Here is a 26,876-nt window from a genome sequence, read left to right on the forward strand (position 1 = left end):
CACTCGGCAGTCCTGAATCTCATTAATAGTGGTAATAATAATAGCTGTCAATTGGTGTGTAATAACTACACTACCGGCACTCTGCCAAGGGCTGTATGTGCACTATCTAATTTCATCCTCTCCACAATCTTATAAAGCAGATATCATTAGTCCCACTTACAGATGAAAGAACTGATGCTATGAAGTGACACATCTAAGAACACATCGAGGTCATTGGCAGAGACAAAAATGGAACTCAGGTCTCCCTGTTTTTAGAGATCTACGCTCTGGACAAGGTTGGCTGTGTAGGGGCCCTTACCTACACAGGCCCCCAGCGTCCCTCCCTGCCTGTTTCCCCATATCCACTGAGCTACCTTGAGGCTGGATCTCTAGGTGGCACATGGAATAACAAAGGCTTCTCTTGCTCTTGGCAGCCACTGCCTGGATGGCAGTTGGCATAAAATCACAGCCTTGCCATGGTGAGGGATTGATCCCTATATTAAATGTGCTGGTTTAACAGAGTGGAATTTATTGGTACTTTGGCCTCTGCCACGTTCAGAACTTTCCAAAGCAGTAAATACAAAATGGAATTTAAAAAGCACCAGCCATGGCCACATCTCTGCTTCCAGTTCAGGGCCAGGAACTGTCACAGTAAAGTCATCTAAATTACTGAGCACTACCATGTGCCAGGCACCGTGCTGTACATTTCACATTCATGAACTCAACTGAGCTTCAAAATAACCCAATGAAGTCAGCAGTTACCCTAGTTTTATAGAGAAATGGAGCTCAGGCTCCAAGCCGTTACATGCCTTCTCCTAAAGCCTATTGGTGGCAGATACAAGACTGGCCTCCAGGCCCCCAGGCACCTGACTTGAGTGACTGTCTCTTGGCCACACTACTTGCCCTGTGCAAAGGGCAGCTGGGGATTCAGTCCGACCTTTAGGCTCTGCACTTGGTCCTGAAAGAGCTACAACACCCTTAGCCCAACTTTTACCAACCCTTATGTAAAGAGCAGGCAGGTGGCCAGCTCTCATTTAATTATTCATATACACATGCTGCCTGCCTGAGGTGAAAACACCTGTCCACGACCCACAGAGACCCATAGCTGTCTGACTGCACAGCCCACACTCTTAGCCACTTCACCATACAAACAAAATCTATCTGTCTTTTACAGCCATGTGTGGTGGGGAGCTTTCTGCTGTGGCTGGGGTGGTGCTGTCCCCAAACTGGCCAGAGCCTTACGTGGAAGGTGAAGACTATATCTGGAAGATCCATGTGAGCGAAGAAAAACGGATCTTCTTAGCTATCCAGTTGTGAGTGTTTATCGTGGGTGACCTCCCCCCCACCCCACCCCTGCCAGTCCAGACACATTTAAGACATTGGGGAGGAAATTGCTCTTGTTTTATTTTTTCAACCGATGTTAATTAAGCATCTACAATGGGCCAGGGATTGTGTAAATAACTGGTGAGACCAACGATAGCAGCAGATGCTGCTCTAGTCCCTATCTTTGAGGATCTCTCCCGTGGGATAAAATGGGAGGATGTTTGAACTCTGCCCACTTGTTTGTAGAAAGTATACTGCGGGCCGTTCTCATGGGTGAGGGGACTCTATCCACTCGGTGATGGATTTTGTACCTATTGTTCGTATCCTTGGGGTCACAGCTTACCTCAGCAGGGTTAATGTGCATCCTTCAACCTTCTCTCTTGGCTCAGCTCCAAACCATCAGCTTACTTGCTAAACTTCTGTCCTTTAACTCTCCTTCAGGATGGGAGCCTCTGTGGAAAGCTGGCTCCAGTTGGCCATCTTGCTCCGTACCCCACCCCAGTTCCTATCTTTGAGAAATTCAGGGTCTGAGGAAACATATTAAATGAGTATGCACATATATAATTGCATACAGGAACTTTAACAAGAAATATAAGGAAAGCCTGGTGGTACTATGAGATTCTATGATGGGGATTTGAAATAAAGAGGACCATCAGAAAAGGCTTCCTAAAGCTTGGAACTAAAGGATGAGCTGGAGTGATGCATACCAAAGGAATGGTATGTGCAAAGGCCCTGTGGCAAGAGCAAACACGACATTTTCAAAAGCCCGAATGCCCAGTGAGGCCAGGAAGAGGGGATCACTATAACACATGCCCACTGTGCTACGGTAGTTTATTTTCCTATCTGTCTCCGTCAGTGAGACCAGTCAGGGTCTCATTTACTTGTTTGTAGGGTCTAACACAGAGCCTGATGCATAGTAGAGACTCAGGAAATGATTGCTGAATGAAAAACTGTTTAATGAATGGACAGTGTAGCTGTGTTTTCTGTTCTCAGAGGGAGTAACCATAAGATGCTTCATCCAGAATATTCCCCCCACCTCCCCAGGAGGATGACACTCACAGGAAGCAGGGAAGCACCTGCTCTGGGCCAGATAAAACAGTGATTGGTCTAAGCATTTATATCTTAGGTAATTCTCATGTGGAACCCTGCCTGGAAGGTAATTATCCCCATCGTCTGGATAAGACAGCTGAAGTGCAGGGAGAAGTCCCAGCTAGCGAGTAGCAAAGCTGAGATCTAAGTTTTGTGGCTTCTCAGCTGTGCTCTTTCCACTGCCCTGTGTGAGATGAGCGTGAGAAGGGGACAAAGACAGATGGTGGTGTCTGGTGAGAGCAAAATAAAAAGACTCCCTGGCAGACCCAAGTGGCTGAGGGTGAGGGGGGATGCCAAAACCCAGCAGACTGGAAACAGAACTCAGGGCTGCCTGGCTCTGCAGAGGAGCCTTGCAAGAGAGAAGGGAACTATCTGCAAATTATTAGTGACTGGCGTTTTAGGTTGTTTCTTAGAGGCAGCAGAAGTGTTCTCCAAGGTTGTCTCAAAAGCTTCTATTCCAGTGGAGTCAAAAACTTCCAGAGCTCCTTGTGGAAAAGGACCAGGCCAAGCTGAGAACAAACCTCTTCACCTCCCCGCTGTGTGGCTTTGGGCTTCCCTGTGGGCCTCTGTTTTTCTCATCTGTAACGGAGGTCTTGGAACGGCAGTGTTTTGTGGCCACAGGAAGCAGAGGGTGTATGCCTCTACCCCCGGCCTGAGTCACGTGCTCACCCTCTCTCCCCTGTTCCCTCCCTTCTGCCTTCTAGAGTCTGGAAGGAGATGCTCATTCATTCATTCATTCTAGACGTATTTTCTGAGTATCTGCTATGAGCCAAGCACAATTTTAAGTCCTGCAAAGTTCTCATAGGTGTGGTAAAATTTATTTTGGCAAAGCATGGAATGGTCTCTCTTAACTCTGGGGGGAAAAGTGGCTGTGTACCTACTGTGTGCCAGCCCTAGGATGAGTGCCAGAGATACAACTAGAAGGAAAACAGAAAAGTCTCCACCTCCATATGTGGTGGGGGGTGTCCTCCTCCAGGTCGAGCAGAGAGGAGGAGGATGGCAGCTGAGAGTGCTGGGGTGGAGTTAGGGGGGCTCCCGGGAAGAGATGACTTCTCCACCAGGATGAAAGAGAAGGTAGGCAGGCGAGAGGGGGAGCAGAGTGTCCCAAATGACAAAGACAGCCTCTTCAAAGAGAGGAAGTGAAAGAGTATGCCCCACCTCCGTGCATAAAGGAGGTTTAATATAGCTGGAGCATAGTGGTTGGGTAGGAGTTATAGAAGGAAAAGGTCAAAGAGAGGATCTGGAAGGAGTTTAGGTGAAACTTCAAGTAGAAAACTTCATTTAAAAGCTGTGCCTGCTGGAGGCTGCATCCTCTAGGAAGCCTCATGATAAATATAAATTTATAGTCCCAGCTTACGAATTCCCTCTCCCAGAAGTCACTGGGCAGCCACCTCAGTCTTCAGCCAAGAGAAGGTAAAATCAACTCCAGGGTGCTTGTTTTATCCTGCAGAGGTTGTCATCTGTCCCTGAACCCTGAGAAATTGTCTGTGATCCCCTCTCTTGCATGTAGCTCTGCTGTTCTCTTCTCACAGGGACAGTTTAGGGTGGTTTTGCTTAAATAAGACTGGCCCACATCTCTCTTTGGTGCCAGAGATTGGGATGAGGACATAGGGAAATGGGGCTCCTGCTTTCATCACTTCTAGGCATCAAATATTCAATTAACCTCCAGCTTCACCCCAGATTGGGTTTTATTCCCACCACTCACGCGAAGAGCTGGCTGATCTGGGAAACACAAGCAATTAAAGTTTCCCCAAATCCAGGCCACTGGCACCAGTACCAGAAGGAAGGAAGGGGACCCTTCCAGGGACAGACTTTCTCTCTTCTGATCATTTGTTTGGCGACATTAAATGTGAGCATTGACTGGCAGAGAGGATCCCCCAGCTCACCCTTTCCATGCCATCAACAGCCCTGGACCCAACACCAGCCTCTTCTGGCCTCAGATTCCTCCTCTGCATAATGACAGCTGCCATTATCCAGGGTAGGACAAACTCTAACCCTTACAGAGCCAGGCAAGTAACCTAAATATGGGAATTGGGGATGGTGTGAAATAGTATGGAGTGCAGGCCCTGTGATGACCCATCTAAATCATCTAAATTTGATGTTTTAAGGTAACACTCTTCCCCACACCCCCAAAAATAAAACTGTCTACTGACTGGATTCAAGTTGAGAGCTGCCAGTTTTCAGCCCTTGCTCTAGGTAGTGATGATGGCCCTTTCTCATCATGGCAATGAAGAAATTTATATTATTGAGCATTTATTCTTGGTAAGGTCTTTGCTAACATGAATTTCTAGTAAAAAATAAATTTCCTCACTTGTCTCCCATAGCAATCCTATAAGGTAGTTCCAGCTATTATATTCAACATATATTGACTTACTGCCTCACTGAGTCATGTGGATGTTTAAGTGGCATCTCAAACAAAATGTATCTGAAATAAAAACTCAGATTCTCCTTCCTGATACTTATTTTACTCCATCTGTCCCATCTCAGTAAGGAGTAATCCATTCTACCATCTGCTCAGGCAAAAAAAAAAATAAAATGTAATTGAAAGATTTTAAGTAACCCCTTGAAGTCCCTCTGGCCCCGTGGGATGCTGGTAAATGCTGAACAACTGGATTTCTCAGCAGGGGAGGAGGGGGTGGGCTACATCCTGATTTGTAATATTTGCCTATTTCCATGGTGTAAATATTCCCACCATAGCCGGTTTCAAAACACCAATGTAATGATAATAGGCTCAGCAAATGCCTGGGCACTTAACAATCTGCCCTTACAAACCAGGATCAGCTGGCTCCAGCACATTCACTGTGAACGGAATTTTTTTCTTTCTCTCACATCCTGTATCTAAATCCTCGGTAAATACTGTTGAGTCTATTCAAAAACCGAAACATGCCCAGAGTCCAAGCGCTTCTGACACCTGCTCTGCTGCCTCCCGGGTCCAAGATACCCCTATCTCTTCCCAGGATTATTGCAACATCCTCCTCTCAGGTTTCCCTGTTCCCACATTTGTCCCCTTTGCACTATTTCTAATCTACCATTCTGAGTGATCCTGTAAAAAGATTCTGTTAAGTCAAATCACATCATGCTCTGGTCAAAACTCTACCATAGCTCCGCATTTTATTCAAAGTTAGAGCCAAAGTTCTTACAAAAGGCCATACGTAATCTGGCTCTCTGCCCTCCTCACTCTTTTCATTTGACTACACTGACCTCAGGGCCTTTGCACTGCTGTCTTCCCTCTACTGGGATGTTCTGCCCCAAATGTCTGAGTATCTCTTCATCTTCACATCTCCCATGCTTATTGCCACCTGGCACACTGCACATTGCTGTATCTGTTGAAATGTTTTAACTCCCACCTTCTCTACTTAGAATGTCACCTCCATGAGAACAGAAGGATTTTTTCCTGTTGTCTTCACTGCAGTAACCCCAGCACAGATGCTAATGCATGACTCATAGTAGAGGCTCAATAAATAAAAGCCAATGAAACAATGGTAACTTGTCATAGTCATACAGCCATAAAGTTTCAAAGCCAGAATTCAAGCCCAAATTCATGTCTAGTCGGCTACAATGTACAAGAAAGGGGAGAAAAGACAAATATAGGAAGGTCTTCTAGGGACATGGCCTCCATTTGTCAATAAACTTACATATATTATACAATAAGAAACCTAGATGGTAAGAAATAACATTTTGGCTTTAAATTATCAGATAAAGTAATGTTGTGCCCAGATATCAAAATCCCCCACAAAGACCACTAAGGAGCCGAGTCCGATGCAAAAGCAAAAAAGCCATTTTATTGCAAGCTCGAGCTTGGGCCCCCAGGGTATCCCTTACAATGGATCAGAGCCAGGAGCCCCAAGCTTTGGAGCAGGGGGTTTTTATGGTTCCACACAGCGGGTGGGTGTGCACAGCTTGAAACAAAGGGGGCGCTTCTGGATTGGTCAGGTGGGGGGATCCCTGATTGGTGGGCAGTTGTCTCATGATTTGGGGGAATTGCCTGGGCTTGCCTGGAAAGTTAAACTTACTGAGTGAAATGGGGGGGGGAGAGCGAAACTCAACTCCTAAGATGGCGCTGGTCTGGTTCTTTCAGTAACAGTAGCCGGAAGACCATCGAGAGGTTTTATAGAGTTTTAATATCAAAGCATCCACCATCAAAGACCTCAGAATCAGAATATCTAGAGTGGGAGGACTTCAGAGGGCCCCAAGTCCAGTGATGTTCAAATATGCTGGGAGAGTTTGGGGACCAAGTAGGGTGAAGTATGGGGAGGCCATACTGTTTTTCTGAATAATCGGGGTACCAAATGCTAAGCCAACCTGAAAGTGGTGGTGTATCCACAGCCAGGGTCAGTATGGAGCCAGTGAAGAGGGCACTGCTCTCCCTCAGGCAACACTGTGCCCTCCCAAGGACGAAGCAACCAACATCGTCCCACCTGCGAACTTGCAGCAACATCAGAATTGATTCAGTTTCAGTTTCATCCACCATAGACATGTTGTGAGGGCTGTGACTATTGTCATTAAGCAAGTTCAATTCTATTCTACAAATGTTTTTGAGCACCTACTAGGTAGCAGGCATTGTGGGTGAACACTGGTGGGAAGCAAGTCAAATGGAGTCCTGCCCAGGGAGGGCGTTGTAAGCGGACCTGGTGTGCGCGAGGGGAAATGCAGGGCCCTTGGGGGTGCAGAAGCAGGAAAAGCTTTCCTGGAAAAGTAATCTCTACATCAGAGGTTCTCAATTTTGCCCCAGGGGACACGCTCTGATATCTGAAGGCTTCTCTGGTTGTGACAGTTGGAGGGTGGACTGGAGGGTGCTCCTGGCATTTGGTGGGTAGAGGCCAGAGAGGTTGGTTACCCAGCATCCAGCAATGCACAGAGCAGCCCCCCACCTGAGAAAATGTCAATAGTGATGAAGGAGAGAAACCCTAATCTGTGCTGAGACCAGAAAAAGAGAGAGAAAGTGGGCCAAGATGGAGGGGAACGGTGCTGCAGCCAAAAGGAAGAGAATGTGCTGAGGTCCAGAGGCAGGAAAACAACAGCTCTCTTATTTGTCCATGACACTTAATATGTGCTTACACTTAAGACATCCCAGGCACTTACGTCCTAGGTATCCTTATAGCAAGCAGATACAGTGGTTCTGTTATTATCTCCATTTTACAGATTAGTAAACTGGGGCTCAGGGAGGGGGAAGAGTGCTTATGATTGCACAGCCAAGAACTGGCAGGGCTCAAATTTGAACCCTGCTTGCCATGTCTCCACGGCCCTGCCTGTGTTTCTGGGGCTCAATGACTCATCAATAAAATAGGACATCCGGGGGGTTAGTGGGATGGAGGAGGGCCTCAAAGGCCGCATTAGGGAATCTGGGCTTTCCCAAACTGGGCAGCAGGGAAAAGGTCTTAAGCACTAAAAGGGATTAAAGCTTTGCAAAAGGGAGCCGAGTCCTCTGGTCACCAGCCCAAGGCTTGCTCTGACAAGCTCTGGCACACACTTGGCAGAGTGGTATCTGGGCTTGGCACCTCCTCCCTCCCACAGAGGGAGAGAAAATAGCATCTCACCAGCCAGGGTTATGTGAGGCCCAAGAGCTGCTGGGTTTAATTTATCTTGCTTGGTTTCCACTGACAGTTTTAGTAAACCAACTTGGGTTTGATAGTAAAAATAATTCCGTCCTCCGGGCCCCTCAGCACTCCTAAGTGTTTGCAATTGTTATTTATCACATCAACAAGGGGGAAGGAGTTTGCTCGGCAGACTGAACTGGGTAGGTGGCCCGTAGTGGGCGCTGGGCAAGGTTTGCTGAGTCATGAATGAGGACATGAGCCACGTGGGCCAGGCAAAAGGGGACCTTTTTCCCCTCCTCGTCTGCTAGCAGTCTGTTGATGCTGTGGGCATAAAGACAGTTCTCACTAGTCACCCTTTAAGAGCCTACTATGCGTTAGGCCCTAAGCTGCATAGTTTATGTCCATGAGCAAAAAAGAATGTGAATATTATTATGTAGAGATAATAATTACATAAATTAGAGCTAATGTGAGTAGAGATAATTACAGAAGGGTAATTACTCAAATTAGAGATAATGTATGCAAAGCACATCGCATGGTATCTGGCACATAGTTGGTGCTTCATAAATGGAAACTATGATTATCAGGAATCCTCCGACAAGGCAGATATTATCAACATCACTTTATGGATTGGATGATGATAGCACAGAGAGGTTAAGTGGCTCTCTCAGGTCGCATAGCTAAGAAAGGTTGAGCATACGCCATAGCCTCCACTTTCACTGACCTGCACAGGCTTCTACAGGGCGAGGTGGGGGATCAGCTGTACCTCTTAGCAATAATGCAGAGAGGCTACCAGGCCTGCAGGAGCTCAAAGTTCACATAGGGAAGAAGAGGCATGAGCAGACAACCTGGAAAAATGAAAGCAAATGGCTATGGCTTGGAGGATGGGCTGGGGAGGTAGAGGTGCACTGATTATCTCTGCATGGAAATGTCACAGAGAGGGTGACATCCAGGCAGAATTTTGAAGAAAGTCAGTTGGCCAAGCTATAATGGGGGTGGGGGGTGTCATGCGAGAAGGATCAGGGCTGTGAAGACTATCACTGTTAGGCGTGGGATGGATGCTCCGAATTGAAGCAGTAAGAACTGTGCACCTTGGGCTGGGCACGGTAGTTCACACCTGTAATTCCAGCACTCTGGGAGGCCAAGGCGGGAGGTCACTTGAAGTCATGAGTTTTAGACCAGCACGAGCAAAAAGAAACCCTGTCACCACTAAAAATAGAAAAATTAGCCAGGTGTTGTGTAGAGTGTCTGTAGTCCCAGCTACTCAGGAGGCCTGAGGCAGGAGGATCTCTTGGCAGGAGTTTGAGGTTGCTGTGAGCTAGGTTAATGCCACAGCACTCTAGGCAGGACAACAGAGAGACTCTGTCTCAAAAAAAAAAAAAATACAGGAAACAAAACAAAGCAGATCTATCTGCCTTGCATTGCTTATGTGCAGGGTTGGCGGCGAGAAGGACGGTATAATGTTGCAATGAGCCAGGAAGCCCCAGGCTTAACTTCCTTCACACCAAAAATGCCTTCCTAACCTCCCACAGACTTCCCAGCTCCATCAGGAATCTGTCTGTTACCCTCAAAACACAACTGAACATAATAAGCCTTTTAAATCCTTATGAGATCTCGATCGCTCTCTCTCTCTCCCCTGCCTCCCCGGAAAATAAATTATGGGCAAGAAAATAAGAAAACTAAGGAATTATTTGTGAAGGTATCACAGAATAGAAAAGCTTGGAGAGGCCCAGAGAGGAAAAATAACTTACCAAGCACCCAACAGCAAGAGTTAGGACCCAAAAAACAACCTGTACATGGCTGCAAAAGCTCAGCCCAAGGGCCCCAACCTTGAAAATGCTGTGTGGCAAAAAAGACATAAAAAATTCTAGTGTCAAAAAGACTAAATTTAAATTCTTATCCTGCTGTTCACCAGCTCTGTGGCTGTGGGCAGATTATTGATGGTGGTAATACTGCCTCACGATGGAATATTTTGCTCACTTTGTCACATAGAAAGTGCTCAATAAATACCTATCAAACACAAGAGAGTGAGTGTGTAAGTTAATTATATAACAAAATTAAATAACATTAAAAAACTAAAATAGCATAAATATCATAAGGCTTCTGGCACAAAACAGACAGATAATCATCAGCTAAAACTATTTTAACCCCTACCACATTTCAGACTGTATGCTACAAGTTTGGTGTACATGATCTCATTGGTTAGAAATCAAATCCTACCATTCATTGAGTATTTACGATATGCCAGGGACTGAGTGCTTTACCTGTATTAACTCACTTAACTCTCTAGTGTGATATTAGTACCCTGTATAATACCCCGTGTGTAATCTCAGTGTGACTATCCCTTTTTACAGATGAGGAGATGGAAGTTGAGAGACATAAAATTGATTGTCCAATATCAACAGAGCTAGGAACTGGCAAGGCCAAAGCCAGTGTCATAGCCACACCATAAATGGTAGTGAGGTTCTCTACAAGGGGAAAATTCCTCACCTCATTTTACAGAAGAAGAAATTGAGGCTCAGAGAGGTGCCCCTTCCCATTCCTGAGCATCTACTGCAGACACTCAGAGGTCTGACAATTAAGTTTGCAAACTCATCCTAGAAAAAACGCTTCACACTTCACTGCTGAATATCACTCTGGTCACCTTTGAGGTACTCCCCTTGGGAAACTATGCACTGACTCAAGTGCCTAGTCCATCCTTCAAAGCAATTTTGGAACTCTTTTTCTGGAATGAGCATCAGAGTTGTCATCATATGATACACAAAATACCCAACGATAATAATGACTGCCACTCAGCAAGACACCACCATATACCAACACAAACACAGCTCTGAGACCCTGATAGACCAAAGTTATGAGACCTTACCTAATTGTCTGTACAGTGCTGCCCAGACAAGTGCATGGTGGCAAGTTCTCGAACTTAATTGTCAGACCTCCTATGATGATGACAGCTTTGACGGTCATGCCGGAAAAAGAGTTCCAAAAATGCTTTTAAGGGTGCTTGAGTCAGTGCTCAGCTTCCCAAGGGGAGTAACTCAAAGGTGACTGGAGGGATATTCAGCAGAGAGGTATGGTAGCACTTTTTCTGGAATGAGTTTGCAACCTTAATTGTCAGACCTCATACATACGTCTCTAAAGAGTCTCAACCAAGCTCCAGCTCACCTTCCTTGGCTTTAATACAGAGCCTAGTCCCAACATCACTCTCTGTTTATGGGCCCCTGTACAGATCTCTAGCTAGAAATAAAAGGACGGAATAACAAACCCCAGTAACCATATGATTGATAGCCGCAGAGTATTTCTCTTTGGCTGCTGCCAACCTGTTCTGTGCTAAGTTAATTCCAAGCCCTAAAACTTAAGTGCCTTCTGCAGAGGCACTTCAGTTCTTCAAACAGAGATATAGGTGCTTTGGGCTGCAAGAATTCCACCTGAGAGCCAGGCAAGGAGAAGGGGGATTCAAGAGTTGAGGCAATATTGGTCCCAGGAGAAAGGATTTCTAGCTATCAGCAGAAATCATGGGAGAAATGACCATGATAAAAATAAAGCTAGTTGAACCCAGGTTTTCCAGCCCATTAGAAGAGAGAGACAGGATTTCCCCAGAGCCAAAATTTGTAAGGAAAGGAACAGCAAAGTTGGTAGGAACCCAAATTCTGTCATGGTGCTGATGAGAAAACTGAGTCCCAGAGATGGGAAGAGACTGCTACAGGACCACTCTATCAGTCAGCTTTTGCTGTGTAACAAACCACCCCAAACACAATGGCATAAAACAGCAAGTGTGTATAATTGCTCATGTGTCTACATGTCAACACAGTTCTTCCGCTGTCAGCTGGGCTCACACAGGGGTCTGTGGGTAGTCAGTTCTGCTGATCTTGGTTGGCCTTTCTCATGCACTTAGGGGTGAGTTGTCTGTTGGATGTCTAGATGGACTGGGATGGCTCCCCTCTGCTCCTCATGTCTCTCATCCTCCAATTGCTAGCTTGGACTTGTTCCCACGGTGACAGGACAGGATTTCAGGAGAATGAAGGGAAGCATTCAAGGTTTCTTGAGCCTACATGAGGAAATATCAGAGCATTATGTCTGCTATATTATATCACTAGTCACAAAGCAAGGGCCAGCTCAAATGTATGGTGTGAATACAGAGAAGGACCAAGCTTTGAGACTATTTTGGCCTTTGAGATACTACAACTCCAAAAGAATGGCGATTAGAAATCAGGTCTTCTAGTTCCAGTTCCAAGCTCCAAATGAAATCATGTTCAATGATCCTGTGAGATGGACATAATGGTGCCCATTTTACAGATGAGGAAACTGAGCCTCGGAGAGATGAAGGAACTTGTCTACTATCCCAAAGCTAGGAAGAATAAGAGATAAGACCTGTACCTAGGGCTTGGTGCCTTAGCATATAGAAAGATCAGAAAATATTTCTTCCTCCACACAATGCTTTTGACATATGGAGACACTCTGGAAAGATTCTGAGTTTTCTCAGGGAGAGGAAACAGCCTTTGCCAACAGTAGGAAGTCTTGGGTTCAAGTCCCAAACCTTTTACCTAATGGCTGTGTGACCTTGGGTAAGTCACATTACTTCTCTGAAACTCAGTTTTTTGTCTTCCTAATGAAAATAATAGTGACACTCATCTCTTAAGAATTTTTGAGAGGATGAAACAAAGCCATTAATAGAAGCACTCAGTAAGGGCCTGATACACACACTCCACAATTTACTTGACAGCTGTAATGACGATGATGACGATGATTAATCCCTTCCCGCGGCCCATGAGCTCATTATGCCATTACACACATACACACACACAAGGGTTGATTCCTCTGAGCTTGTGGTGTAAGTGGGACTGTAGGAATGATTCTTACACAGGTGCTCTCCAGGTAGCCCACCTGATGGATTACCTGCCCCTTCCCTACAGTTTGTAGGAGATCATGGTGGTAACTTGTAAACACAAACACTGGAGATAGGTCCTTCACCACACACACCTGTCTTCCTCCTCACCACCCTCTTCTCAGCTTTGATGATTACAAGAGCAGCTGTGGCAGGGGACCGTCCCCTGTCTGAGGTGGGATATTGCCTTACTGAGGTACACCTACAAGTTCAAGGCATTTGGATGCAATTAGCCCTGACATCTTGGGGAGCCACAACTGCTTGTTTTATGAATCTCTGACATACACTGTGCTCGTGTGCCTACTAACCAACAAGTGTTTATTGCAGGCCCACCACATGGCTAATATTTCATTCAATTATCACAGGTCTGGAGATAAGAATAACTCACACAGATTACTGTTGTGCCAAAATACTAATGTGCCCTTACTCCAAGCCACACTCTGTTCTGAGCACATTACCTCTTGCAACATATTTAATTCTCAAAACAACCCAGGAGATTCACACTATCATAGAACTTCTGTAAGTTGACCACCCAAGGGACTGTAACAAACTGGTCAACATACAGAGGTGGTCAGCATGTTCCACTGAGTACATGTAGTGCATGTCCAGTCTATTAAAATCTATCCACTTATAGAGGTGGTCAATGTAGAGAGGTAGTCAACTATGGAGCTTCTACTGTATTTGTTTCCCATGTTACAGATGAGGAAAATGATTGTCCAATGGGGGAAATGCTTAACTGTTGGACACAGTTTCAGACCTGGCTGTCTAATATTGAGACCATGTCCCTTGTCTCCCCTCAATCCTCGTTCACAAAATAGAACTGACTGATCCTGAGGGCAGCCTCTCTTGAGAGTTCTGAGCAGGTGAGCAGGTAAGCAGCATGCTCAGACCCAGGGTGAAACAGAGCCACACTCAAGAAGGCAGAGGGTGGGGTGGAGGTGTAGGGAGCCAGGCAGGAGGCTGAGGGACTGTGGCTGAGGCCGGGGCTGTGGTCTTGTGACAGTCAAAGCCCAGGGAAGACCCTAGAAGCCCCTTGGGGGGCTCCCAGGGAGAACTCATGACAAGCCCTCCAGGTTTCCAAGGGTTTGTTTTTTCCTAGCGGAGTTCCCACCCCAGGTGGGAGCAGATCTCCAGGTGGGGGTTATTGGAGTGTCTTGGCTGCTCAGATGAGCTGCACCAAGGCCGAGCCTTCAGGACACAGGTCCCAACAAGGATGTGGAAGGACTAGAAACAACAGCAGCTGTTGGCATCTGCTAGAAAAAGCCCTCTAATATCTTCCTCCAGCAATTCAGAGCCCTGGGCCCACCTCCCTCTGCACACATGCACGTGTGTGTGGGCACATGCAGAGATACCAGGTACATGCCACACATCACACTCACAGATATACCACACACACCACACAGACATCCCACACTACACATACACACATCTCACGCACAAACCACACCACACACACAGAGACATATGTCACACACACATCACACCACCATACACCACACACAGCATACAAACAAACACACCTCTACATGCAAATCCAACCTCCCCCATTGACTATGCTGCCTCGAGGTTAGCTCTGAGAGGGTTGGCCCAGGGATGTGGAAAAGAGAAACAGCCTGAGCAGCCAGAGGCATGCCCAGAGGAAAGGCACGCCCTCTCTTTCCTTTGGGAATAAGAGGAAAATAGGTTGAAGTGGGGAGAAAGGTGGACAAAAGAAGGAAAGGGGAAAGGCAGTGGGAAACAGTGTCTCTCTGAAACTGGGACTGAGACCAGGTTCCCTCCAGGCTGCAACTTTGAGCATAAGTCTCTTGGTCCTGGCTGCCCAGCGGAGCCTCCTCCAAGGGCCTGAGTCTCCAAGAGCCTGACTGGTTTGAAAGCAGGTTTTAAACATCCCCAGAGATTCTGATCCACAGCCAGTGCTGAGAACCACTGGGAAGGGGGTGAATACTTGGAAAAGAGGAAGGAAAGTATAAGGAAGGAAACTAAAAAACTGTTAATTTTTTATGTTTTCCTTTAGGGAACCAAAGAAATTGGTTTTCTATGCCCTCCCTGCAGCTGACATGTTTTCTTGTCCTTTCTGCCATTTTATCAAATTTAATTGAAACCAAATTAGCACTGGGCCAAAGGGCCCCTTGGAAATTCCATGGTGCCGAGAAGTGCCTGGTGCCACCTGTGTGGCATCATGAAGGGGCAAGGGGCCTTGGTGTCTGGACTTCACTCCTCTGTAAAATGGGATTAATAACATTTTCTCTGACCACCTCACTGTGGGGTTGAGGGAATCAGATGAGAGAATTGATACATAGATATTTGTACCAGAATGTTTATTGCAGCCCAATTCATAATTGCTAAGTCATGGAAAAAGCCCAAGTGCCCATCGATCCACGAATGGATTAATAAATTGTGGTATATGTATACCATGGAATTCTATGCAGCCTTAAAGAAAGATGGAGACTTTACCTCTTTCATGTTTACATGGATGGAGCTGGAACATATTCTTCTTAATAAAGTATCCCAAGAATGGAAGAAAAAATACCCAATGTACACAGCCCTACTATGAAACTAATTTGGGACTCTCACATGAAAGCTATAACCCAGCTACAACTTAACAATAGGGGGAAGTGGGAAAGGGGTGGGTGGGTAGAGGGAGGGGGATCCGTGGGATCACACCTGTGGTGCATATTACAGGGGTATTTGCGAAACTTGGTAAATGTAGAATGTAAATGTTTTGGCACAGTAACTGAGATAACGCCGGAAAGGCTATGTTAACCACTGTGATAAAAATGTGTCAAATGGTTTATGAAGTGAGTGTATGATGCCCCATAATCATATCATTGTATACAGTTATGATTTAATAAAAAAAAGAAATTAAAAAAATAAAAAATAAATAAATAAAAAAATAAAAAAAAAGAAACTCTAAACAGGTTTTTCTTTTTCAAGGAAAAAACTATAAATGTAATTGTATTGTACCCACAACTGCATTTATAGGTTTTGGTTCTCTTGTCCTCCTTTTTTATATCCTAGGGTTCATTTAATCATTATCTCTACCTTCCCATGGAGATCCTAGCTTTAGTGCAAAGTAGTGTTTTCTTAGAAAAAGTTATTTAAGTCCTTGAGCCTCAGATTCCTCATCTGGGAAATGGAGATAAACTCACTTTAATCTGTTCATTTAAATGACATTTATTTCACCTGTGCCAAGCCCTGTGCAGGCTCCAAAGATTGGGGTGAAGAGCATGTATCTTCAGAGAGCCAACACAGACAGGTGGAGTTTGGTGATTTTATTACTCATGTTCTGTCTTCCAACAACATGCGTCTGGATTCTGGCTGTCCTGTTTGACTAGCTGTTTGAGCTTGAGCATGCTTCTTTGCCTCTCAGTGCCTCAGTTTGCTTGTCTGTGAAATGGGCGTGAACACCTCTTATTTATAATGTTAGTCCGAGAATAAGATGAGATGGTACGGGTAAAGTGCTTAAACAGGTCTTGACCTAGGGAGAGTCTTAGGAAAACCTTGGCTAATTATTAGATAGCTTTAAACACAGGCTGGAGCACAGAGCACAGAGGAAAACCTTGCAGAATTAGTTAGATGTCCAGCAGAGAAGAGAGGGCAGGGCTTTCTAGGTAGAAGGATCCGCATGGACTAAGGCACAGAACATGGAGGCAGGTCTAGGGGGCCCCAGGGGTCTGCTGTACTGGACGTTTGAGACAGCAAAGGATGGGTTAGGATCCAGCTGCAGACCTCCTGGAAGGAAACAGACTTTATTTTGTGGGCTAAAGTGTTGCTATTTCCCTGGACCCGATCTGTTACCAGCTACTTCTCTTTTGTTGTTGTTCTTCCTAAAATCCCCATGTAAATTGGCTCTCCTTTTTCACTTGGCTTACTCTAAGCAAATAATGCCCATGAAATTAGAATTTGATGTGCAAAACCTTACATTTATATATTTTTCTAATTCTCATTTTAATGAATGTGTAAGCATTAGACATTTTAAAATATGTTTGTCTGCCTAAAATTATCTTGTGACTATCACTAGAGGAAGCCTTTATTTATCTTTTTAAGACAGTCTCACTCTGTCGTCCAGGCTAGAGTGCTGTGGCATCAGCCTACATAACAGCAACCTCAAACTCCTAGGTTCAGGTGATCCTCTTACCTCAGCCTCCCCAGTAGCTGTGACTACAGGCACCCTGCTAATTCTTCTATTTTTAGTAAAGATGGGTCTCCCTCTTGCTGAGGCTGAGCTCATATGCCTGACCTCAAGTGATCCTTCCTCTTTGGCTTGCCAAAGAGCTAAAATTATAGGCTCAGACAGTGTGTCTGGCAAGGAAGACTTTCAAAGGCAAGATTTCTAAGCAAGGGTCAAATGTTTGTTCGGAAAGAAATAAAGAAAAGTAAGATAGTTTGCTCATCATTTCTTTCTCCACCCTCTGTAAAATTTGACTCCTGCTCAATAGTTACAGACTTCACCTACTACCATCTCCTCACATCCTGATGGTTTGGATTGGAGTAAGGCGGGGATCACCTGCTTGGGGGCGGGGAGGGCAAGGCCCGATACTGCGCTTAGGCATACACTGCCCTCTGCTGGTGAGGAGAAGAATTACCTCACAGAAGAAGAGTGCTGACATGCGTCAAATTCTAATTTGCATTCTATTCTCACCTTTTCCACTCTCTAGACCCCAGTGAAAACAATAATGAGAGTCCTTTAGGCTGTTTTTATCCTTTTTGAAGAGGTAATACATTCACATGATTCAAAATGCAAAGGTACAAAAGGGTCTACTGTGAAAATTGTTTTCCACCTTTCCCCAGGAAACAGCCCCCTGGTGGGCTCCCCTGCCTAGAGGCAACCACTGCAATTTCTTTCTTATGTATCTATCTCCAACTCTTTCTAATATTTCAAAAACCGTTACAGAAATCTCTTATCTACCAAAATAAAGCCACCCAGCCTGAGTAACAAGTTTAACACTGATTTCATTGCAGACTCTGCTCTACATGATCAATAATAACAACAAAAAAAAATGAAATAAATGTGTTATGGAGAAATGTACAATGTTTAAGAGACAAGATGGGGTTTTTTTGTTTGTTTGTTTTTATTGTTGCAGTTTGGCCAGGGTTGGGTTTGAACTCACCACCCTCACTATACGGGGCCAGCACCCTACTCACTGAGCCACAGGCACTACCAGAGACAAGATGGGTTTAAAACAGGGAGTCTGGAACACAAAATGACGGCCAGATAGGATGACTCAGTTCTAGAATTCTTTAGCACTGGGTGGTAACAAAGAAATGGTAACTGTTTGAGGTGATAGAATTGATCGTTGCACTTTGCATCCATGTATCAAAATACTACTTTGTACCCCATAAGTATGTACAATTATTACATTTCGATTAAAAATATAAATAATTTTTTAAATTAAAAATTAGAAAAAGAAACAAAGAGTTGTACAGAAAATAATTATTACCTTGGCAGGGAAAAAAAGAGTTGGAAATAACAGGCAAAATCAAATATATGTTAGCAGTGACGTCGTAAGAACACAGGCACACCAGGATTGGGGAGGCAATAAATGTGGCGTTCTCACCCGTATTTGGTTGGTTTTATTTGCAGTTTTTTGTCATATTTTCTAATGTAGGACTGAAGCTAGGGAGGCTTCTTGGAGACATGCTTCTGTGGCTTTCACAGGTCTTCGTAGAAAGTGATGGCTCAGACCTAAGGCCTGAGTCTTGGGTTTGATTCTTATGTGACCCTGGATGAGTGGTTTCTCCTGGTCAAGCCTCAGGTTTTTTATATGTGAAGTGGAGATAATCATAAGTCTTAGTTTATGGAACTGTTTGAATGCTTAGTACTTAGTAGGCAGCACTGTTGTTATTCAAAAGATAGAGATGGGTTCCAGGAAATACTTTCTCAGACATCTGATGAGATCAGAGTTTTTACTGGCTGGAGAAAAGCAGGAGATGAAAGAGGCAGCCAGCTGGGGAAGAACTGGGTAGCTCGCCCGCTACTGGCTACTCAGGCCCTCCAAGGGGCTGTGAGGTGTGCCCAGAGCAAGACCCACATGGGGGAGGAGAGGAGGCTGGAGCCCAGTGGACAAGGCAGTGGGCTAGCCCTGGACTGTCCTCTCAAGCATGCAGGGATGTCAGGTGGTATCAGACTTGACCCTGCTGGTCTTCCTAAGAGCTGAGGGCATGAGCAACAGGAGCCCTGGAGACAGGCAGGCAGAAATCCTGTGGGATAGGCGACAGGGCTGAGGTTTCCAACTTACACCTCAAGAGTAAGTGCTGAACGTAGTCAGGGCCCTGGATGAGCCAAGTCCCCATCCCAAGGCTGGACCAGGTAAGAGTCCGATAGGGTCAGGGCCCCATCCACTCTGAGTGGGAGCTGAGGCCAAGAGCCAGCCACCTGCCATGGGCCAGCACTGATTCACCTGGCACACACTTGGAACAGTGCCAAGCGCTGGGGACACAGTAATGACCAAGATGGGGTTGGGGAGTGCACAGGGAGCTCCTGGTCTCAGGCAGACGTGTTCCACACCACTGCAACACCGGATGCTGAGCTCCTTCTGAGGGGGGAGCACAGAAGGGACTGCAGCCGAGACTCAGAGGGAACATCTGGGGATCTACATGTGAGCGAATCCTGGAAGAACAAGACTAATGGGCAGGCAGGAATTACTCAGGTCTAGAGAAAAAGGCTAAGGAAGCCCTTCAAGGCAAAAGGAAGGTAAGGAGGAAAGCTGCAAAGGAGAGATTGACGAGTAGTGCAGACGGGGTGGTGGTAAAATATTGGCTTAGAAGGGACAGCCAGAGATCGAGGCTACAGGGAGGGAAGGGGATGCAGAAGAGAAATATACAGAGCCTCAAAACTAGGATTAGAAGTTTGCATTCTGCACTAAGATGAGGTGGTGGTAGCTGGTTTTTATAAATTGAGGTGAATTTCACAGGGGGGGCATACAATTTAACGTATATGTATTACATACATTTAGTACATTCACAATGTGGTGGACAACCAGCACCTCTATCTAGTTCCCAAACATTTTCATCAGCCCAAAAGAAACCTCCACACCTATTAAGAAGTCTTTCTCCATTCCCCTCTCCCTCCAGCCCCAGCAAGCACCAATCTGTGACCCGTCTATAAGGATTTGCCTATTCTGGATATTTTATATCAATGGAAAGAATTCTACTATGTTGTATGTGACCCTTAGGTCTGGCTTCTTCCACTGAGCATCTTTGGGGGGTTCACATGTATCAGTCCTTTGCTCCTTTTCACGGCAGCATAATGTTCCATTACATGGGTGGACCACATTTTGCTTCTCCATTCATCTGTTGAATAAAGGGATCAGATTTATGTTCTGGGAGGATTGACTTGGCCGCAGAGAGGAGGAGGGCTTGGGGCCAGGTGAGGATGGAGTCAGGAAGCCAGCAGGGAGCTGTCCAGGAGTCCAGGTGAAAGATGGCAGTGATCTGAACAAAGCTGCAGACGATCACCAAGGAGAAAGGGGGAATTGTAGAAGGAGACTCGGAAGCTGGGGTCCTGCCAAGAACCCATACTCTGTCCCTGTGGAAAGCTGAGCAGGCAGGTTGTGGCCTTGGGAAGCTCTCTTGTCCTGCAGAATCCTCCCTAAGGGGATCCCAGTCAGAACAAACTTGCCTGCCTGTCACCACCTCTGCATCTCCCCTTGGTCCGGAAGTCAAACCGACATCCTGATTTTTCAGCGCCTCCCTGGATTGTACATGGCTGACATCTCAATTCAGACCTCAGCAGAAAACCCGATCTGCCCTGTGGCCAATCTCCCTGTGGTCAGTCAGTTCTCCACATTTTCGTCTGAGCTGCTAAGAATGGTCCAATGCTGGGATGCTGAATACGTTCAGCAAATACGTGGATGAGCAAAGAAAGATGCAGGGGCATCTGTGCATAGGGGAAGGGGAACTAAACTGCCAGTATCCGTGTGTGCATGTCATTGGAACCAGTCTGTCCAAAAGGCAGATTCGGAAGGATGCAGCAGAGAGTCACTTCACTCATTCTCCCAATGCCCCTTCAGGTGTGTTCTCTGTCATTTTTCTTCTCAGGGTGAAAGCTGCATTTTCATGGGTCTTCTGCTCATAAGAAGTGCAGTCCAGTCTAATAATCACATAACTCTAAGCATTATTCATTTGAAACTTCACCTTTCCCTTGGGGCTCCCTTAGCTGGGAATTTTGCAGTGAAAAAGGACAAGGGGCTGCTTCTTTCTCACGGGAAAAGGACAGGGGAGCCTCAGTCAACTGCACTGTCATGTTACAGAATGTATAGAATGCTGGGGGGCGGGGGAAACTCTTTTGACAGAGCACTCAGTGAGGGTAAAGTCTCCTGAGCCTGTCTACTCTTACTTTTCCCCTTTGATTAGTTTCTATCAGCAAAGTTCTTTTTTTCTTTTTAATTTCAAGTCAATATGAGGATACAAATTTTTAGGTGGCATTGTTCTCACTTCTAAGGCCAAGTTCAAGTCGTAGTTGAGCCCTTCGTTTCTAAGGGGAACTATTGTTGGCTGCTCCCTGGAGGGAAAAATAAATTGTTCCCCGACCTCATCAGTCATGGGAAGCTCACTCTCAATACCCCATTTCCCCTCTTTGATCTGCCCCCAGGAAAGTAGGCAGGCCCAGCTGGATTTTACTCTTACTCTTCTCTTGGTGGAAATCAAATCCAGCCTCTCGTCCCTGTGCCTCAAGAGAAAAACACCTGCCCAGTCACCAGGAGTTCCCCTGAAGTGCTCCATGTTGGGGCTGAAGTGAAAATGATACACTTTCTCCCCTCCTCCCTATAGTATCCCACAGCGACAGCTCCCCTGCCCACGCACCCTACCTGCTGGCCTCTTCAAAGGCCCAGTGGATTCATTACCTTCTCTCATATGGTGCTGGAGTAAGGGTGCAAACTGGAAGAGCTACATCGACGGTAGAAGATCTTGCCATCGGTACCCTCTCCAAGGCCTGCAGCGCTGGCCACAGGTGCCCATGATGACTTCCTCCAGCAAGCCCGGGTCACCGGAAGCCTTTCTGCGGTACCACATGGGCAAGCCGAAGATTCAATATACCTGGGAACAGCCCTCAGCCAATAAGGGTAAGAAGTTGGAGGATAAGTACCCCAGCTCCCTCTCCCTCCGGCTGTGTCCTACGCTCTCTCTAAAGGTTCCTGCAGGACCACATCCCAGACGCACTCTGCATCAATTCCGTCTCTTCATCCTCCCGTTTCACTTCCCCACCAGGCACTGCCGGGGACAGTCTCCCAGACAGCCAAACACTCCAGGCTTTGCTTGGCTCTGCTTCTTCTAATCTCAACCCGCAGCCAAGGATCTCCCTTTAGAAAGTGGGAACATTCAGCACCTACTGTCCAGTTCTTAGCTTAGGGGACTGCTGGTGAATTCCAGGACCACAAAGGAAGCTGAGTTTAATAGTCTGTTGCACATTCTTTATGAAGTCAGGGTCTTTCGCCCTCAGCACTAGTGACATTTTGGACTAAGTATTTCTTTGGAATGGGGGCTGTCTTACACACGTGGGATGTTTCACAACATTCCTGGCTTCTACTCAGCAGTGATACCCACTTAGTTGGGAAAATCATGTCTCCAGTCATAGTAAATGTCTCATGGGGGACAAAACTGCCTCTTGCTGGAAACAAGACCTTAATTAGCATAAACAGAAATGCAAAGAGAGAAGAATGAAGATGGTGGTGATGATGTTAGGGTGAGCGTGACGATGACAAAGGCCATAATCATGATGACCATAATAAAACTGGAACATAACAACATAACATCCAGACAACCCAGACTTGTTCTGGTGCTAATGGTGAGTCTGGAATTTGATTCCAAACTCTGTGCATGCCTTCCCTCCTTCCCAAAGCTCAGGACATAGACTAGAAACATTAAGTTCAATTCACAGGCAGAAAAAAAATCAGAAAGACTGCATGCCTTCCGTGAAAGTGACAAAGAGGAGAATCAGACCTCCCTGATTTCCCAGCCAGCATGCTCTTTCCACTGCATTGCTCCTTGTCATTTTGCAGAGAACAAAGAGTTGTGGTACAGTTTTTAAACCAAAGCTATTTGCACCCTTGAAGATGCTGCTGACACATTTTAATCATTGAAATGAACGATAGAATAAAGCCAAGTTGCACACGGTCTGGAACCCACTGCTGCCAGAAGATCAGCTGTGATGTCAGCTTTAAGGAATAAATATCTGCCCTCTACCATGTTTCTCACCAGCCTAATCCGAGACTTTCATGAGTGATTGATGTTCTCATGGTACTCAGAGCTTCAGCGGCTCTTCCCTCGCATAGGTCAAGAGCTGACATCAACCCCAGTGTTTCTGCTGTCAAATAAACTCTCTGGCAGCCTCTTTTATACGATAGCATTTGTTGAGCACCTACTGTGTGCAAGAGAAGGCAGGTGGCAACTCAAGCATTTCAACATAGTCGAGATTTGGAGTCAACTCTCAAGTCAAGAGCAGACAGGCTCGGGAAACTTTGCCCTCGCTGAGTGCTCTGTCTAGATGAAAACTGGCAGGGGGCTTTATCTTGAAGCCATGTGTGCAAAGCAAGCAGACAGCAGTTATTAGGAGAGGCTGTTTAGGGGTAGCTGTGGAATGGGGGAAGCTGATGAAGATTGTGGGAGGAAGGCAGTTAAAATCTCCTCCAGCCACCCATTGGAGCAACTTAACATGAGGAACCATGAGAGGTATGAGAATGTATTGGAGTGAATAAAATGCAATCCCTGTGCCCCAGAAGCAAACCTTCAATAGCATCCTTTGCGTTTCTGTTGTTTTGTTCATACCACTTGAAACACCAACATGGGTAGCTGGCAGTCCTCCTCCCCTCTCCCAGACAAGCATGGCCTTGGATGAAGCTGTCAGTGGGGAGAGCTGCTGTCAACCTGCATCAGCTCCAGGAACTGTGCTCAGGGCCGTTTCCTGGAATGCCTCTCCGCTGGCAATGAATTGCTCAGTCATGCAGCTCTCACTTCAAACCAGTCTGTATCTCTCCATCTCCAGCAAGATGATGTCCTGAGCTTAGCTCTGTAAGCCATAGTCTGGTCCCTGTGGAGCTCGGCAGCTCCCATGTCTACCCCCAACCCTGCATGACTACCTGCCTCAAGGTCCCCCTACTCTTTCTTAAGGCTTCAGAGTAAGAAGCAATACCTCACCCAGGGAGGCGTCCATGATGTCCTCAACCTGAATTTGAAGCTCTTCTCTGCTCTTACCTTGATCATAATTCCTGCCACAATCCCTGGCTTATGATCTAGCTACATCACTATTCTGTGACTCTCTGCCAGGCAACACAATGCCTAGCATACAAGAGGTGCTCAGAACAAAATGTTAAGGAGGGAGGACAAAGAAGAGGAGACAGAAGTAGAGAGAAAGAAAGAGGGGGGAGAGAAGACAGAAAAGAAAAGAGCATGAGTTAATGCTCAAGACTAACGCAGCCAAAGCTGAACTAGCTGGCATTCTTTCAATCAGATCAATTTCATCAGCATGCCTAGGATGGCCCGCATTGCTGTTGTATATTGAAGTGTTTTCCGGATTATTAACTGTCCATTGTGGCCCAATTATTTAGTGTCAAGGTACTTTCTTGTACTTAAGTCTTTGAAAATGTGTCATTCTTTAATGCTATGAACAGTGATAGCAGGTTTGGGCTTATTTCATGAATAAAGTGCCTCTGTCCCACCCTCTGCCCCTCTTAAGTGAAAACTCAGTTGACTTTGAGGTATTTGCCACATGATAAGTGAAAAGATCATTTCACCTTACATGAAAAGGTGAGTTATAATTAGCAAGCTGTCAGCATGTTCTGCATCAAAGCAGAATGAAAGGCCCATGTCACAACCCAACACGTAGTTGTCGCCCAAGAAATGGTTGTTGATAATGGGGTTGTCAAAGGAGATTCTTCTTACAGTGCAGTATCTGACTTTGCAGTGGGTCCTGTGCAGGCAAGACCATGTCGTAAATGTATCTTCAAAAACCCAATTCATCCACAGACCTGTGTGTCACGTGTATAGGAAGGGTCACTCCTAGTAATGTGTTAAGCCTGGGACTTAACACATAGTTTGCCTTAAGAAATTATGTGTTGCCAGGCACGGCGGCTCACACCTATAACCCCAGGCTGAGACAGGTGTACCGCCCGACCTCAGGAGTTTGAGACCAGCCAGAGAAAGGGCGAGACATCGTCTCTAAAAATAGCCTAGTGTTTGGGGGAGACACTTGCAGTCCCAGCAACTTGGGAGGCTGAAGCAAGAGGATCACGCTAGTCCAAGAGTTGGAGGTTGCTGTGAGCTGTGATGCCACTGCACTGTACTGATGGTGACAAAGTGAGACTCTGTCTCAAAAAGAAAGAAAGAAAGAGAGAGAAATTATGTGTTGTCTGAAAAAAGTAATTGAAGGCTTATTGAATGTCCATACTTTGTTTTGTGTGACCCCTGTGCTTCTCCCTGCCCTTCAAGCTTGAACCTGAGCAACAGTGACATCTTAACCATCTATGACGGTGATGAGGTCATGCCCCACATCTTGGGGCAGTACCTTGGGAATAGTGGCCCCCAGAAGCTGTACTCTTCCACACCAGACCTAACCATCCAGTTCCACTCGGACCCTGCTGGCCTCGTCTTTGGAAAGGGCCAGGGATTTATCATGAACTACATTGGTAAGTGTCTCATCTGGTAAACTTTCTTTTTCCTGCTTGGATGCAGGTTAAGATGGTTCCCTCCAGATATGTCTGTGTGAAGGTTTTGTGCTAGGGTGGTCTTTTAAGGTTTCAGTGCAGTTAGTAAATGCAGTTTTATCTCCCTTTAGAAAGTGGGAACATTCAGCACCCACGGTCTGGTTCTTAGCTTAGGGGACTTCTGCTGAATTCCAGGACCACAAAGGAAGCTCAGTTTAATAGTATGTTGCACATTCTTTACGAAGTGCATTTTCGTAAGTCAGGGTCTCTCGCCCTCAGTACTAGTGACTAGTTAAGAGGACCAGGGTTTGAGCCCCAGCACTGTCACCAAGGGCTTTGTGACCTTGGGTCAGTCAGGGAATGTCTCTGCACCTTTTTTGTGCCATGTGTAAAATGGGAGTAGTAAGACCTACTCCATAAGGATGAAATCAGGATTTAGTAGATGAGGCCTCCTAACTTTAAGGTTCATTGTGTGTCCTTCGATGTGAGCTGAGATTTGTATCATCATCAACACACTCTCCTATCATGTGCAGCTTCCCAAAGCATTATCTTTACCTTCTTGCCTGAACAGAAGCTTGGTTCTCCTCTGAAGACCCTTCCTGAAGCCCCATCAAAAAATAACAGCTCCCATTTCATGTACTTTAGTGTCTACAGATGCGAGAAATACCTTTTTTGATCCTTAATATGGCTGCCAAGCCTTTCTCTCCTGCTCTTGTTAAAACAAAACAAAACCTGCTATTACATTGGAGCTAAGTTCACACACTGCGATACCCATTCCTGGGGTCTTCAGCCACTGTCATCCTTCCCTTCTCTCTCCCCGCCTATAACTCTCCTTCATTCATTAGTGGCCACACCACCCTAGTCCAAGCTGCCAACATCCCTGGCAGTCGGAAGACTGGACTTCACAAACTCACAGCCTCTGGTGCAGCCCTGTCATGTCACAGCAGAAGCAGCTCTGTACCAGCAAAAATGAGGGGCTCCTCATCAGGGGCAGAGCAGTGCCCACACCTGGGCTTCCTCAGTTCCAGCTGTAAATTATCTCCACCCCCAAGATTCTTGGCAGCAGCAGAGAAGCTGGGAGAAACAGGGCAAGGGATAGTCTCAGGAATTCAATAGGCAGGATTCAATCAGCAGTTCAGTGATGTGCTTACACTTCCCAGAAACTAGGCTGGCATCTCAACTTCCACGATGGAGCAGTGACAAGGAGGACTCATCCTACCAAGCCCTCCGCCACCACCGTCACCACCAAAGACCCTCTGGCTACAGCAAGACTCCATGTCTTTGCTTCTTTCTTCCCCTTAGCTTGAAGAATTGCCCATCTCTATCTAATATAATTGTCCTCTCTCTACCCCACCTTGGGTCTAAAATACACGCCACCCTCCCCCAGACCACTGGCTGTCTTGACAAGCCTCGTGCATGCTAAAATTC

The 26,876-nt window shown here is 46.0% G+C and overlaps 1 pseudogene; it reads left to right on the forward strand.

Annotated features, from left to right (window-relative positions):
• LOC128574182 (seizure 6-like protein) overlaps nt 1-26,876 on the forward strand; it is an 82,176-nt pseudogene that overhangs the window by 16,749 nt on the left and 38,551 nt on the right.

This window comes from Nycticebus coucang, chromosome 21, assembly GCF_027406575.1.
Source record: "Nycticebus coucang isolate mNycCou1 chromosome 21, mNycCou1.pri, whole genome shotgun sequence".
In the NCBI taxonomy this organism is placed as follows: domain Eukaryota; kingdom Metazoa; phylum Chordata; class Mammalia; order Primates; family Lorisidae; genus Nycticebus; species Nycticebus coucang.